The sequence below is a fragment of the Pseudorca crassidens genome, chromosome 5, assembly GCF_039906515.1.
Source record: "Pseudorca crassidens isolate mPseCra1 chromosome 5, mPseCra1.hap1, whole genome shotgun sequence".
In the NCBI taxonomy this organism is placed as follows: domain Eukaryota; kingdom Metazoa; phylum Chordata; class Mammalia; order Artiodactyla; family Delphinidae; genus Pseudorca; species Pseudorca crassidens.
In genome coordinates, this window is record NC_090300.1 from 25,395,961 (window position 1) to 25,413,916 (window position 17,956).

The 17,956-nt window shown below is 35.6% G+C and overlaps 1 long non-coding RNA gene across 3 annotated transcripts in view; it reads right to left on the minus strand.

Annotated features, from left to right (window-relative positions):
- The window catches only part of LOC137224728 (uncharacterized), a 398,425-nt gene that overhangs the window by 345,383 nt on the left and 35,086 nt on the right, over positions 1 to 17,956 (minus strand). The window contains exon 2 of one of the 3 annotated variants that reach the window (XR_010943479.1): positions 6,008 to 6,199. The exons of the other annotated variants lie outside the window; for them this stretch is intronic. This is a non-coding gene — a long non-coding RNA (uncharacterized lncRNA). The remainder of the gene's footprint in view (positions 1 to 6,007; positions 6,200 to 17,956) is intronic. 3 annotated transcript variants of the gene reach the window in all.

Consider the following 17,956-nt stretch of genomic DNA (forward strand, 5'->3'; position numbering starts at 1 on the left):
CATAATAAAGGCCATATGCGACAAGCCCACTGCCAACGTAGTTCTCAATGGTGAAAAACTGAAACCATTTCCTCTAAGATAAGGAAGAAGACAAGGTTGACCACCCTCACCACTATTATTCAAAATACTTTCGGAAGTTTTATCCATGGCAATCAGAGAAGAAAAAGAAATAAAAGGAATCCAAATCGGAAAAGAAGAAGTAAAACTGTCACTGTTTACAGATGACATACTATACATAGAGAATCCTAAAGATGCTACCAGAAAGCTACTAGAGCTAATCAATGAATTTGGTAAAGTAGCAGGATACAAAATTAATGCACAGAAATCTCTAACATTCCTAGACACTAATGATGAAAAATCTGAAAGAGAAATTAAGGAAACACTCTCATTTACCATTGCAACAAAAAGAATAAAATACCTAGGAATAAACCTTCCTAAGGAGACAAAAGACCTGTAGGCAGGAAACGATAAGACACTGATGAAAGAAATTAAAAATGATACAAACAGATGGAGAGATATGCCACATTCTTGGATTGGAAGAATCAACATTGTGAAAGTGACTATACTAGCCAAAGTAATCTACAGATTCAATGCAATCCCTATCAAATTATGAATGGCATTTTTCACAGAACTAGAACAAAAAATTTCAATTTGTATGGAAATACAAAACACCACAAATAGCCAAAGCAATCTTGAGAACGAAAAACGGAGCTGGAGGAATCAGACTCCCTGACTTCAGACTATACTACAAAGCTACAGTAATCAAGACAGTATGATAATGGCAAAAAACAGAAATACAGATCAAGGAACAGGATAGAAAGCCCAAAGATAAACCCATGCACATATGGTCACCTTATTTTTGATAAAGGAGGCAAGAATATACAATGGAGAAAAGACAGCCTCTTTAATAAGTGGTGCTGGGAAAACTAGACTGCTACGTGTAAAAGACTGAATTAGAACACTCCCTAAAACCATACACAAAAATAAACTCAAAATGGATTAAAGACCTAAATGTAAGGCCAAACACTATAAAACTCTTAGAGGAAAACATAGGCAAAACACTCTATGACATAAATCACAGCAAGATCCTTTTTGACCCACCTCCTAAAGAAATGGAAATAAAAACAAAAATAAACAAATGGGATCTAATGAAACTTAAAAGCTTTTGCACAGCAAAGGAAACCATAAACCAGATGAAAAGACAACTCTCAGAATGGGAGAAAATATTGGCTAACGAAGCAACTCACAAAGGATTAATCTCCAAATTATACAAGCACTTCATGTAGCTCAGTATCAAAAAAACAAAAAACCCAATCTAAAAATGGGCGGAAGACCTAAATAAACATTTCTCCAAATAAGATATACAGATTACCAATAAACACGTGAAAGGGTGTTCAATATCACTAATGATTAGAGAAATGCAAATCAAACCCACAATGAGGTATCACCTCACACTGGTCAGAATGGCCATCAACAAAAAATCTACAAACAATAAATGCTGGAGAGGTGTGTAGAAAAGGGAACCCTCTTGCACTGTTGGTGGGAATTTGAATTGACACAGACCCTATGGAGAACAGTATGGAGTTTCCTTAAAAAACTAAAAATAGAACCACCGTATTACCCAGCAATCTCACTACTGGGCATATACCCTGAGAAAACCATAATTCAAAAAGAGACATGCACCACAATGTTCACTGCAGCACTATTTACAATAGCCAGGACATGGAAGCAACCTAAGTGTCCACTGACAGATGAATGGATAAAGAAGATGTGGCACATATGTACAGTGGAATATTACTCAGCCATAAAAAGAAACGAAATTGACTTATTTGTAGTGAGGTTGATGGACCTCGAGTCTGTCATACAGGGTGAAGTAAGTCAGAAAGAGAAAAACAAATACCATGCTAACACATATATTTGGAATCTAAAAAAAAAATCGTTCTGATGAACCTAGGGACAGGACAGGAATAAAGATGCAGTCGTAAAGAATGGACTTAAGGACATGGGGAGGGAGAAGGGTAAGCTGGGACAAAGTGAGAGAGTGGCATTTACATAAATACACCGGCAAATGTAAAACAGAAAGCTAGCGGGAAGCAGCTGCATAGCAAAGGGAGATCAGCTCGATGCTTTGTGATCACCTAGACGAGTGGGATAGGGATGAAGGGAGGGAGGCCCAAGAGCGAGGGGACATGGGGATATATGTACACATATAGCTGATTCACTTTATTATACAGCAGAAACTAACACACCATTGTAAAGCAATTATACTCCAATAAAGATGTTAAAAAATAAAAAAAAGAAGAATCAGTGAAGAATTAGAAATATCCTTTCTTCAAAATCTCCCGGCTGAGCCAAGGTCTAAATTTCCTGTGGAGATCTTACCACGGGCAATGTCACCAAAGCTTCACAACTTTAACTACCGCTTCAGTGAACTACCTGTTCATCCAATTCCTGCACATCTACTTTAACACAAAACAATTTAGAAGTTAATAAAGATAAGAACTCTTCTCATTATAGTCTCTGTCGTCTCAAGCTGCTTTCCCATAGTTCATGAATACACGAAATTCAAAATGCCAGTCTCCAAGTTTTCAATATAATTTTAATGGCAGTGAAACTTTTACAGAGGTTATTTTGCCACAGTGGTTAAACATTTCTGTTAAATACTGCTATTTTACAGCAAGAAATAAGCATTAACTGACATATGAGTATGTAGCCTGAAATTTTATGTACCCAAGGAAAATGTTCAGAAATAGTTTTCTTATTCTTTGCTAAATTGCAAACCTACAGATTTCTGACCCTTGTGAAATGCTGGATAGATGGAGCATTATTTACCAAGATGGAGAAAGGAAATGAAGGCAGAAGATTTGGGAAGGTGGGGTGGTGGGATGAAGATAAGGTTTTCTTTTCTGACTCTAACTTGCTTTCCACTGCTTTTGCTGTTTTCGCTAGTGTGTCAGAGCACAGTTTCCCAAAATTTCCCAAAATAAGAACGACTTGGGTCTTTTTAAAAATCCAGAGTTCTAGGTATTTTCCTTGGAAATTCTGACTCTGTGTTCTGAAATGGGACTTGAAGAACCTGTATTTTTAACAGCATGTTGAGAGGTTATTTATTACCAAAAAGACAATTGTGAAATATTTAGTAGACCATCCAGGAGCTACATAATTAACATTAATAAGTAGGTTATTTCTGTAAGGGGAGGGGATTTTTTTGAAAGCTAGTTAAACGTATCCTCTATTAAAAGGATAGAATTTAGTGCTTTAGAGCTTTTTAATGAATATTTTAAAATATATTTTGCTGAAATGGCAAAAATACTTTAATTCATTTAGAGTTAGCATTATAGCCTCAGAATGACTTCTGAGTTGGCTTTTTAGAAACCTTCAGATCATGTTCCAAAATTTACCTTTGATGTCTATGAAACTTCAGAAAAGCACTATTAAAATATACATGGAAAAAGTAATAATATCAAAAAATATCAAAGTAACTCTTACAAATAAACAAGAAAAAAAGATAAACAATCTAACCTAATAGAAAAAAGAGGGTATATAAAAAGAGGAAAATTTAATGACCACTACAAATGAAAAGATGTTCTAATGCATTAGTAACTAAAGAGATGCAACTTAAAATCACATGAAGTTCCAATTTTCATTCATTTGCTTGGCAACTTTAAAGTAATAATACCAACTGTTGACAAGGAATAAATTTGTTGTACCAATCCACAGAGTAATTCAATGATATCCAGTAAGGTTAGGGTGACTTATAAATTATATTATCAAACTGTGACTTTTTAAAAGTAAAACAGTATACTAAAACATATAAAATTTTGTAATATTTAGTATACTTATTTACTGACTGACAAATTATTTTTTATTACATTGATGGACCTATAAATAGTTCTGTTCAAAATTGTTTTCAAAAATGAAATTCTTCAAAAATTTTAAACTGTAATTGAAGCAAAATGGAAAAATAACTTATTTATATTTCTTATTTACACATTAAAAATAGCAAAGGGACTTCCCTGGTGGTGCAGTGGTTAAGAATGCACCTGCCAATACAAGGGACACTGGTTCGAGCCCTGGTCTGGGAAGATCCCACATGCTGTGGAGCAAATAAGCCTGTGCACCACAACTACTGAGCCTGCACTCTAGAGCCTGTGAGCCACAACTACTGAAGCCTGCGCCCCTAGAGCCTGTGCTCCACAACAAGAGAAGCCCCCGCAGTGATAACTCCATGCACTGCAAAGAAGAGTAGCTCCCGCATGCTGCAACTAGAGAAGGTCCGCGCACAGCAACAAAGACCCAATACAGCCATAAATAAATAAATAAAAATAGCAAACAGTATAATTATTCTGGGAAATATTTATATACTTAAAGCAGTTTGTTAGTCATAATTATATCTGGTTATTTTCTGAAAAATGTACTTCTCATAATAAAGTTGATTATTGATTTTTAATAAAATTATCTGCAATCTTTTCCAAAGTTGATTCCAAAGGTGTTGTCACCACCAAAAGTTATCATCAGAGCTTAGCTTTTTAACTGAATTTTATAAAACATTCATAACATTGCCAAATGTTTAATTTCTAGCAGAATAAACTTCCAAAAGCTTTATCTTGGTTCCATTAATTGGATGCTCAATTGAACCATATTTAGATCTAATTTTCTACATGAAACATCTAAATGGCATTATTCAACTGTTTGTGATTTTTCTCTGCTGCTAATGGAGCTAACATATTAACAGCTCTTGCTGCATATTTCGTTAAGTACTGAAAAGATCTGGAATAAAAAATGAATACAATTTAAATAAGAAAGCAGTAATTTGATCTAAATGAAAAGCCATGCTTCTCAGACTGGTATGCTTGCATACTTTCTCCAAATTCACAAATGAAACATATGAAAAGGATATCTTCAGGCAGTTTTCTTAGTGTAATTGTTAACTTTTGAAATACCAGCTAATATTTTGTCCTCAGATTTATATTTCAAGAGATCAGTGTTAACCTTTATGAGCCCAATAGTGGATAGAAAACACCAATGGATATATTATACAGGTTTTATGGATGCCATAATCTTTCTTGAGAGGGAAATTCAGTACTTACTTTTTAATTAAACACACTTTTATAAGCTCACTGCTGAAGCATTATTTCAAAGTAAGTGATCAATAAATACATAGCTGGAGGTGTCTGAGGGATGACAAAACCACTCTAGCAGGACCAAGCAACCACTCTCTGTGTGCTCAGCTTCTATTCTCTGCACATTATTCACATGTACCTAAGCTCTTAGTTCCTTTGTTTTCTCCAACCTCAACATATGGTGGCCTGCCAGTTTCATTTAAGTGGACAGGATGAAAAATCGTGTCCAACGCTTACCCCACCATCATGCAAGATTGGAAGGAGTTAGCTGTCCCTAGCCACTGCTGACCCACTGCGTATTGTTTTATCAATCATCAACACTGCATGCTACCCTTGAAAGGGAGGTACTAGCCATGTTTTGTTTGAAGTGGGTCAGGAAAATAAAGTCAATTTTCAGATTTAACCCCCTATTGACACTTAAACTCTCAACATTTCATTTGTCTCACATTTTTGTACAGCCATGACTAAAGCTGGAGGTATTAGACAAAATGGACATTTAACAAATCCATGCTAGTTTTTAATCAATTCAATTGATTATAATACTTCATTAAAAAGAAAAATTCAGGACAGATGCTAAATCGATCAGGATGTATGGACAAGAATAGTAGAGTGGCACTCATGGGAACAAATGAGGATGTCTGGTCTCCCCAGGGTTGAAACTGTGCACACACTGCAACCCAGTTATTCCCCTTCTATATATTCATTAGAAACTCTTACACATGTGTACCTAAAGTATAGAGAAGGGTTTTCATTATAGCATTTGGATAAATACATTATGGAACATGACAGAATACAGCAGACTGGGATCTATAGTATCAATGTGGGTAACTCTCAACGAGAATAAGTGGGAAGAAATAATATTCACATGAATATTAAAAACTCACAGTAGGGCTTCCCTGGTGGCGCAGTGGTTGAGAGTCCCCCTGCCGGTGCAGGGGACGCGGGTTCGTGCCCCGGTCTGGGAGGATCCCACGTGCTGCGGAGCGGCTGGGCCCGTGAGCCATGGCAGCTGAGCCTGCGCGTCCGGAGCCTGTGCTCCGCAGCGGGAGAGGCCGCAGCGGTGAGAGGCCCGCGTACTGAAAAAAGAAAAACAAACTCACAGTACACTAGTAAGTGTTATATATAAACATATATATTCTAATGAAACTTTAAAATCATAAAGGTAAACATCAGGCTCATAATAATTGCACCTCTGTACAGGGAGAAAAGGAAATGAACCTGAGGTGTACTCCAATTATAAGGGAGTGTAATATAAATGGAACAGGGTATGCGTTAATAGTGATCATTTCTGGTTGGAGTTAAATAGGTATTTCTTATTTTATTTAGTATATTATTTTTTTCAAATTTCACTCAAAATCAAAATAATATCATAAGGAACAATATTCAGTTTAACTTGGAATCACCTTGTTACATACTTACTTTGCCTACAAAATTCCCTGCCTCCCTCCTTGCCACCTCTAAGGGATTCAAAAAAGGAAGTATGAATTCTATGTATAAAATAGATAGCTAATGAGAACCTACTGTATAGCACAGGGAACTCTACCCGGTACTCTGTGGTGACCTAAATGGGAAGGAAATCCAAAAAAGAGGGGATATATCTATACATATGGCTGTACAACAGAAAGTGTACAACACTTTGCTGTACAACAGAAACTGACACAACAGTGTAAGGCAACTATATTCCAATAAAAAAAAATAAGATAAGTATGGAAAATGTGGTACTTTATTAAACTTTTTATAAATATACAATCAAATATATAACCAGCACATCACTGTTCTTGACACATTATCCATACACAATCACAGAGTATGAGGACAGAGAAGAATATGTGTGGAATTTGACTTCTGAATAAAGGAAATCATGCTCATGTTTAACTATCTACAATATATATTCTTAAAAGAGATAAATAACATTTCAGAACTGACATTATTACAATGAGAAATGATTGAAACATGCTAATAAAATCTATATAAGCTTTAAGGAAACAATGAATACTTGTCTAACTGTCTTTTAATGTATAAAAGATGGGAACAGCTACCTTCATGCAAATTAACTAGACTTTAGTTGCACTAATTAAGAAAACTACAGCTTAGTCAATCAAAGGTAGTAGATTAGTTACAATGGATGTCAAAATCATTCTTTATTAAATTAGGTTTAGAAACATATCTAGCTTGAAAATACATAGAAAAAAGTTTGGTTGTGCAGATTAGTATTTCAGTGGAACATGTATCATCTTAAAAATCTGATAAGGGGCTTCCCTGGTGGCACAGTGGTTGAGAGTCCACCTGCCGATGCATGGGACACGGGTTCGTGCCCCTGTCCGGGAAGATCCCATATGCCACGGAGAGGCTGGGCCTGTGAGCCATGGCCGCTGGGCCTGCGCATCCGGAGCCTGTGCTCCGCAAAGGGAGAGGCCACAACAGTGAGAGGCCCGCAAAAAAAAACAAACAAAAAAAAATCTGATAAGAACTTTCCAATCCATAAAACACTGTAAGAGAAAACTGTGAGTCAGGCTAGACACACATTTCAAAGAGCTGATGAGATTGCAAATCACTTATGCCTCACTCTCGAATTACTTTGATAATGTTCAGCACTTGCAGAGTGTTTTCTAGCTTCAAAGAGCCTACAAACTTTAACTAATTAATCCTTACACTACCCAGTGAGATAGGGATAAGAAACCCCTTGAAGAGAGCATCTAACTATATAATTCACACTTGCATATACAGAATTCAGCATATATGTCATGTGTTTTCCTATCTCTCTATTTCAGTAAATCTTAAGAGAGATGATATCCATATGTGAATACATGATGCATGGCCGTCTATTGTGTATAAAATTATGTACACTGCACTCAATCTGCAACTAAAAGCTAACAAAGAAAGATATATGTACAGCCAACACATGAAAACATCTGGTACATTCTGCTGTATTTTCTTTTCTCATTCATTTTACATCTTGTTCTTGGCCATTCCAGAGTGGACTTGATTTGAATAAGTTAAAACTCTTCCATGGAGGATATACAATTTTCTTGTTAATGTTTAAATTATTTTTATTTGTTCTGAAATAAAGGGTTTTTAAATTAAAAACCTATAAATTATGCTGAATATAAGAGAATACCATATGGGAAAGCTTCACCCAAATGAAACAATATTTAACTACTGTATTACGAATTCTCTCTAGTAGGATTCCCTTCTCTCTGCAGGTAGCTGGCTACAGCAGTCTACCAAAACAAATCTATTCCTGCAGTAAAGGCCAACACTAGGTCACTCAGAGAGAGCACTTTCTGTCTGCAAAGGGCTCTACATCTTTTTGCTGAAATAGGGGAAACGCTTATCCAGTTTTCCTGTTTAACTAAAAATTCATTTAAAAATTAATCTTATTCTTTATCATTTCAAAGAAATTCTGCTTTCCTTCAAATTGCTTGGCCCTTATCTAATCTCTATAAATATCTAAAATTACACAGATATACATATACACAAAAGAAACTGTACAATTGGATGACCATCCAAAGTGTCCACATGTTCTGTTTTAAAAATTCTCTCATGTACTATTTGCATTAAAGTTGTAGTTATCATTCAGTGGATGATCTATTTTACCAACCTCCCCATTGAAGTCAGTATGTACAATGTGAGCAACAAGATTTCCATTTGCACACACTTTATTTATAACTAAACTTATACAGTTAAAACGATCAGCTTTGTTGTCAAAGACGGACACTGCTCAAACTTTAATTTTTAAAATATTCTTCTTTTCAAGGTCCAAGCATTTTTCCACTTAAGTTGATCTAAAACAGACTGTTGAACATTTAAATGGAATGAAAAAAGTAAGCTGAAAATATTTTATTTCTTAGTGTAAAAAACAGAGTCATTTCAGTTCTTCCTTAATTAATTACACAGGACTGTGAAAGAGCTAATGTGCCATATTGATTTATTACTTGAGTCTCTAGAGACAATAAGACTTAATTCATTAGCAAGGGAAATAAATTAAGGGTTTTTACACGGATCTACCTTAAAACAACTGAGACTTTTACAAACACTAAGCTCATATTCTTTCCAGTTACAATTAAATTGATTATTTCTTTCTTCTTCTCCTCTATGCTTTTCAATCTTACTAGAGATGTAAAAAGTTAGGATTGGAACATGGAACAAAGAGAGCTTTCCTATAGAAAGAGTCGTAAAGATTTTTCACAGGAGACTGAGGTCTCAGATGAAGAGTAGAAATGATATGGGAATGTAAACTGGTACAGTCACTACGGAAAAGAGTATGGAGGTCCCTCAAATATTAAAAATAGAGCTAGCGTATGTTCTAAAAGTTACATTTCTGCATATATATCTAAAGGAAATGAAACCACTACCTTGAAGTGATATCTATATCCCAATGTTCACTGCAGCATTATTCATAATAGCCAACATATGGAAACAACCTAAGTATCTGTTGATGGTAAATGAACAGCCTAAGTGTCCATTGACAGTAATTTCCAGATAAAGAAAATATGGTGTGTGTATGTGTGTGTGTGTGTGTATGTATATAATGGAATACTATTCAGCCATAAAGAGAAGGAAATCCTGCCATTTGTAACAATATGGATGGACCTTAAAGGTACTGAGCTAAATGAAATCAGTCAGACAGAGAAAGAACAAATCCCGTATTTTCTCATCTATATGTAGAATCTTAAAAAAGCCACTCACAGAAATAGAGGGTAGAATGGTGGTTCCCAGAGGCTGGGGGTTTGGGGAAATGGGGAGATTTGGTCAAAGGGTACAAACTCCCAGTTTTAAGATGAGTAAGTTCTGAGGATCTAATGTACAGCATGGTGACTATAGTTAACAATACTGTATTTTATGCTTGAAACTTACTGAGAGAATAGATCTTAAATGCTCTCACTGCACCTGACCCCTGAAAGATGGTTAACTACCATGTGAGGTGATGAATGTGTTAAGTAACCTTACTGTGGTAATCATTTTGTAGTATACGCAAGTATTAAATCTTCACATTGTACACCTTTAACTTGTACAATGTTATGTTTCGGTTATATCTCAATAAAGCTGGAGGGGGAGAATATCAAGGGATTTTTTAAAAGAGTAGAAATGATAAAAGCTTTGGCAGTAATATTAATCAGGGTTCTCCAGAAAAAAAGAACCAACAAGATATGTGTGTGTGTGTGTGTGTGTGTGTGTGTGTGTGTGTGTGTGTGTGTATATATATATATATATATATATATCAAAAGAGAGAGATTTATTAAGGATTTGGCTCATATGACGGTGGAGATTTGGCAGGTTCAAAATCTGCAGGGTGGGCCAGCAGGCTGGAAACCCAGGAAAGTGTTGCATTTCAAGTCCAAAGGCAGACTTCTGGCAGAATTCCCTCTTCTTCTAGGGAAGTCAGTCTTTTTCTGTCCAGGCCCTCAACTGATTGGATGAGGTCTACCCACCATTATGAAAGATCGTCTGCTTAACTCATAGTTTATTGATTTAAATGTTAACCTCATCTTAATAAATACTTTCACAGAAACCTCTCAAATAATGTTTGACCAAATATCTAGGCACTGTGACCTAGCCAATTTGACACATAAAATTAACAATTACAGCAGAGAAAGAAATTTTGTAAGATCTAATATGCACTGAAATACCTTTCATATATTTAGTCTGATTCCATCTGGATATAGACAGCCAAGGAAAGATGGAGAAATATTTATTCTCATAATAGAGACAAGGTCATGACCTTCCTAACTCACTCCCAGGATTGTCATAGAAAAGGAGAAACACATCTACTGCTCATACTTTATGAGCAGTCTCTCTACCAATAGATCACAAACTTGAAAACATCTGCCTACATAGAGCCACTTGTCTGGGGAAGACATCATCAGAATTTGAGCTTGAACTCTAATGATTAGCCTTGGGATTTCTGACCTTAGTTGAACAGATTTCAAAGCCTAAAAGTAGTTCTCTTTTGCAAGAGAAGTTGACTCTTCAAACACCCTATCCTGGAAAAATCTAACCTAGCAGAACATTTGGTTATGAGATGATTAAAACAAACAAACAAACAAAAACCTAACAAGGAAAAAAACCTGACTGTAGACAGCCAGTTCAATGGGCATCAAGAAAAAGTACTTTGTATACTAATATCAAAGTTTGTCAGAATTATAAACAAGTCAGCATGTCCACAAATTGTCCCCTGTTTTGAAATCCTTCATTTTTGAGTGTGGATTTATCTTCACAAATTATTATTGTTTTTTATGACTGTATGCATGTATGGGTCCTGCAACATTTGCATATGAGAGGTCACACATGGAGAACCTATACATATAAGGCCAGTAACGAGACTGGTATCTGGGTCTTGTGAAATGACTTAGCCTAGAGTGAGAGGAGACATTTTTCTTCTCTCTGGGTCTCTCATTTGTAAGAAGGCAAACTACGAAATGATTACAAATAAGGTCTAAACAAAGAAGGACACAGTCTCTAGTGTCCAAGTTGTTGTTATCCTTCCTGTAAATCCCTCATGCCATCTCAGAGACTAACGTTAGATCCTGGTCTTGCATAAGTAAATGAGGAGGACTCATGCAGTAGTTTCCTGGGGAGATTTGGTCTAAACATAGAAATAAATGACATGCAGATAAGTGGGCAGTGGTCCAGGGCCAGATTTCCTGACTGAGGCATATATAAACCTATCAGGGATTCCTAGAAATATTTGGGGAAATGAAACTGGTTAATAATGCTCTTATAAAATTAAGCAAAAAGGACATCACAGACTACAGTGTACTGAGCAGAAAAGTGAGACCGCACATAGCAATTCAATCTGGGTTTTGGGTAAATCCCCCAATATCCCAAATTAATGTTATATCATAAAACATGTTTGAAATGGGTTATATAAAAACCATTTGATTTCTAGTTGCTTTTCATTATTAAAGGGAAGGTAAACCTCATGAAATCTAACCTTAAATTTTAAGACTATTTTAACTTCAATAAAACTTACTTAACTTGGGATAAACAAATGTGAATTTTCTTGTTTTTTGATGTTAAGATGATAGGATTAAACCAGAACCTCCTTGGGATTTTTACTGTCTGGTGTCATGGCCACCATGCTAAATGATAAACACTGTGCAAGATTAACAACAGAATGTTTGTATCACGATTTCCCCTCTTCAGAATAAGGTTGTTTTAAATTATGACCATGAAATGTGTCTTCCAACATCAAGAGCCAAGCAATATTATTTAACAATAACAACAACAAAACTTTGGCAAGAGTAATACTACCAAAAGATACTACCACATTTTTATTGGCATGTAGAAAGGAAGTAGAAAATTTTCACTTCAGTAATATTCAGAGACTCTTAATCATATTTTTGACACGTGTCAAGATGTGCCCCGAGCACTAATTCCAGCTTTTAAAATCCTCTTTTTTAAGTTTTTGTTTTAACTTTACTTACGAGTTGGGTCAAACAAAGTCCCACACAACTTCAATCACTGTCCTGACATTGTGTCTGCTCCTGAACTTTGTGCAGAAACAAAAAAACTAAATAGCATTATAGGTTGACCAAAAAAATACATGGATAAATGTATGATATATGTTGACTCTCCATTTCTACAATCCTCTTGATCAATATTTGTTTTTTACCTTGAACATTAACATTAAATTTTTTAAGGTACATTTTCTTTAAACAGGGATACCAATTATGTTTTCTTTCCCTTTTGTTAAAAAACAATTTTGAATCTTTTCTGTTTTTTAAAAGTTCAAGTATATCATTATTCTAGTAAATAGAAATTATACTTATTCAAGCATATATTTGCTGCTCATTTTATCTTACTCTCTATGCTGCCAGCATAATCCCTTTATGGACGAATATATTTTTTTCTCTCAGTTTATTCTCTGAAGATTGAATAAGAAGGATTTTAGTGACTTTATAACTCTTTTGGAAAGAGATCTCAAAACTAAGTCCTTCCATTCTTCCATTCTTCATTTTCAACTCAATTGTATGACCAAATGTGTTCCAAAGGTAACTGGAATTGTTCATAATTCATGTTCTCCTGGATCTAAGAATCTTTAAAAATATTAGCTAGAAACTTCTCTGGATTATGGTAATGTTAATAGAGATTATTCTGAAGGTTTCTTGGAGTTGAGTAGGGTTTCTAAATACATAAAATTAATGAACATATAAAGGTTGAAAAATATGATAACCAGAAGAAATCTTAAGTACAAGAATTAGTGAAATATATACAGTGTCTTTTTCATGCAAATTACATACAGTCAGCCCTCCATATCCGTTGGTTCACACCTGCAGATTCAACCAACTGCAAATTGAAAATATATATTTTTTAATTCCAGAAACTTCCATAAAGCAAAAGTTGAATTTGCCATGCCGAGCAATGATTTACATAGCATTTACATTATTAGGTATTATAAGTAATCTACAGATGATTTCAAGTATATAGGAGGATGTACATAGGTTATATGCAAATACTATGCCATGTTGCATAAGGGACCTGAGCATTGGCAAATTTGGGTATTTGCAGGGAGGTCCTGGAACCCATCCCCCACGGAAACTGAGGGGCAACTGTATATCTTTTTAAAAGGAACAGCTCCTAATGCACTTATTTGGTTCTTTCTCTGCAATTATGCTAACAAGTATCATGCTGAGAAAGGATTAGTCCTGATGGACAATCAAAGACAATGCTTCCTTCCTGGTAAAAAGGTGAGAAAAGATGTCAGCATCTGAGCTGCAGTTATTAGGCATTGCAGCAGGAGGTCCATATGACCAGTTAGTGAGCATGATCAGAGTTTGCTAAAGTAGAGAAACTGCCTAGTCACGAGGCAGCCTCCTCTGTGCCATCATATATGTAACATCTCTGATTTGGTGGGTGGAAACCGCACCACACACATCTCCCTGACAGTGTGACTTAGCGTCCTTCTCTCAGCTTGGCAGCCATGACACCTGGCCAGGTAAAAACTCCTGGTGAGATGAAGCATTTGCCATAGCAGCAGGACATGTGTACCTGCAAAATCTGAAGGAACAGAAAACATTCCTTAAAGGAAGAACCAGGAAGGACCAACCTATTTAGTTCTATATTAACAACAATAAAACATGAGAAAGCAAGATTTTAAACACAAGATTAAAGTGTGTTCATTGTATCCTCATAATGGTAACTAATGAGATGAAAAGAGAACAAAATCTCCTGATAATTTTAATGATATTGCTGAGTGATTATGATACGTTTTCATATATTTGTATATTTCAGTTTGTATTTTATTCAATATGACCTCCTGAAAATATTTTCCTTGATATCAAAGTTTGAAACCTAAAAATCAGGTGAGATTTATTTTCTCTTTACTGTTAATTGTTGACATTATGTCAAAACTCAATTCCAACATTTTTGAGATCTTCATTTAAGTAGCATAATAGGGTATGTGTTCGCTTGCCCTATATATATTGTATAGACTACTGATATTAGCATGAGAAAACCATAGGTCTCCAAATGAACTAATCATATAATACTAAGTAAACATGGCTTGTCTAAAAAATATGGGTTAGGTTACATTCCAAATGGACAACGTGGAATAAAAACATGGTATCTTAGAAATGGGTGTCTAATACAATCATTTTGAATGTACCTCCCAGAGACTGCTTTAAGGCAAAGGTGACCACAAGGCCAGTGGTAGATGGTTACAAGCTGTCTTTCCCAACATCTGTGTAAATAGATTCAAAGAACCAAAGGCTGCAGTTTCAAAAATTAAACTACAAAAGGCCATATCTATAACTGTACACAAAATCGCCTTGTCTACCCCTTCTTCTTACCCCCTACTACTTCTGGTGCTGTTAAAGAAAAAGAATGTCTGAGGACCACCAAGGAGAAAAAGGGCAGAAAGAGGACATGGGAATAATTATTTTCAAGGGTGCCTTGAAAAAGTCATTAGTCCTTCTTTCTGTATTCTAGAGAAGCAATATCTGTGCATATAAATCAAGGCAGTGTGCTTAAGATATATGTGTTTGTAAAAATGGGCAGTTTCAATTGATACTTTTCTTTCTATTTTACTATTGTCTTAAGCTATAGCAAGATTTTTAAATATGGCACATAGGAATGATATGCTACCATGGTGGCATTTGTGAACACTGACACAAGAATTATGGCTACCCCACTTCTCAGCAAGAAGGCTCAAGGAGTCCTTCTCTGTATCCTTAACCCACCCATCTAATATGATCATCTACAGTCAAGGAAATAGAATACAGATTTTGATCAAAAGAGAAAAAATATAAGTCAGTTAGGTTGTGGAGAGGGGTAGGGGAGTGATGGTGGTGGTGGTGTACTTCAGCTTTTAAAAACTTAGCCTTTAACCTGTATGGAGCCCTATGTGTCAGATGCACAGTATACAGTTAAACCACTTCAAGGTAAAGATGAAAAATTTAGACTTTGAGAGTTTCCTAAGGATAGTAGAGTTCACACATGGCAGTGCTGAGACCAAATTTATCTCACTCCAAAATCCCTTTTCTTTCCTCCAAACCCTATTATATTTCTTCCATAATTATCAATTCACAGATGAGAAATTTGCTGACATTGGAGTAATTTAAAATTAAGATTCAGGAAAAAATTTAAAATATACACTAGCTTCCCTAAGTAACTAGCATGCTACTTTCTTTCTGATTGGGAAGGCTGTGCCTTCTTTTGTTTACTAATTGCTCAAAACCCAGTCTATTCTCTACCCAAATAATACCACAGTGAATAGCATTTTTATTTACTCCATTCCATGGTCCTTACTTCCTTCCTCTGTAGCTTTATTACATACCATCTTTTCTGAAGCAGCTAAAGTCCTTTTTGTTTTAGAATCAGCTAGGAAATAAGAAGAAATATGTTGTATAATGTACTATATCTCTATGATCTGAGACCACATTTTCACATTCCCATTTTATTTTTCATTGCTTCTTTTTTTGTTTGTTTGTCCATTTAATGGAATGATAAAATGAGACCTTGTGTGAAACGGTCAGTTTTGTTTTCAGACCTTCAACAATGCCTGTAGGCCTTCTGTGTAAAGCATCGGTTCCTCGAACTGGCAGAAATAATCCTTCACGATCCTGCTTCTTTCTGGCTTCTCTACCTTGCACTTTAAACGCTAGAAATGCAGCTGCTAATTGTTCACCACCCTTTATTTTATATTGTTTGAGATAGTCCTCTAAAGAACTGTAGTGCCTCCTTGCTTATTAGAGATTGAAGTGAACATAAGCTGAGGTCTGAGAGTATGGTCTCTTAAAACGGCAGCTCCACAGTGGCATGAAAACCAGAAAACTGAGCCATATCAGAAAAATGTCACGAAAACTACCTATAAAAGTGACAGACCTGCCACATGCTTTTTTCTCCACTCTCCCTTCTGATACCCATATTAATATCATAATAGTTAATAGTAAAAAGAAAGAAAACATTAATACTTCTAATGACAAACAACCTGGATGTCATAAAGCACATGGAGAAAGCCACCTACAGGACAGTTAAGACCACAGCCTAGGCAATGTCTGAAGGGAATCCAGCCAAGGAGGAAGCTCAAATCTGCAAAATCCCCAGGAGCCTCTAGACTAGGAAACAGGATTTGCCTGAGAACAGGAATAAGGTCTGGATGACTCATACATTGAACAGTTGAGCCCTTACCTTTCCCCCGACTCTGGGAGAAGAATCTCTGAAATCAAGTGTGTCTCCCCAACCTTTCCCCAAAGCGTATAATAGAATTGTTCTATTCAATTGAATGCCTGCACCTGTATCCAACCTCCACCCATTTCTAAGAGATAAGTCCTATACCCTCTTTCATTTAGAAGTATCTCAGTTTACCAGCTGATTTCGTCATATGGTAATTCTATTTTTAATCTGAAATCAAAAACACCTACAGACAGAAAAGCCAACGTACTTCTCACTTCAGGCATTCAGGCAAAAATGGGAGAGTCAACTTTCCATAATAAATGCAGTAGACAGTATTAATCAAAGAATGTTAAATTGATATAGATTATAATTTCTTACAATTTAAACTTTCAATGCTTTTAAAATAAAGTTTATTTAACTTGCCTCTAAAAATGTACTGTATTGATGGGAGAGACGTACCTAGGAAGCATGCACTGGTGGTTAACAGGGAGGTGCGTGGGAAACAAAATATCAAGCAGACGGAGAAAGAATCCATTTGAGGAGGGGTAAGCAAGCCTCTGTTCTGGGTTAGATATCAGACTGTATGCTATAGAGGACATAAAGTTGAATGAAAATGGGATATTTGTGTACTTTTAACTAAGCAGAATGAGCAAAATATTAGTTACATCTACTATACTGTTTCATTGCAGAAGTACTTAGCATTCATCAGAATTACGTACAGTGCATTTAGAAGGCATAAACGATACCAATTCAGTGCAAAAATATCTCTAAAGGGTAAAGTGACCCAAGGTATGAACACAGACTATGTTATTATTAAACTACCTTGAGATTTGCTCTATGATTAAAATCTATTTTTTGTGGTATGTACAACACAGTATCATTCCTAAAAGATCTGGGTCTTAGGGAAAACTAAACTCTTATTATTTTACTTTCTATAAACACTTCATAGAAATGACATATTTTTTTTAAATGTAAAGAACAGCTTTGAAGTACAAAAGTCATTGTGAGGCCTATAGGGGTGGGGGAATGATAAAAAGTCTATGAAAAAAAAAGTCTATGAATTGGTTGTACGCATATTTGAGCCTTGGGAATCCCTTAGTAGCAGCTAACATATCATATCATGGCTATACAGGATAGTAGAAAGCTTGAAGGCACTGGAGTTTAAACAAAGGTAGTCCTGAAAACTGGCAATGCCATTTACCAGCTGCATTAACTTG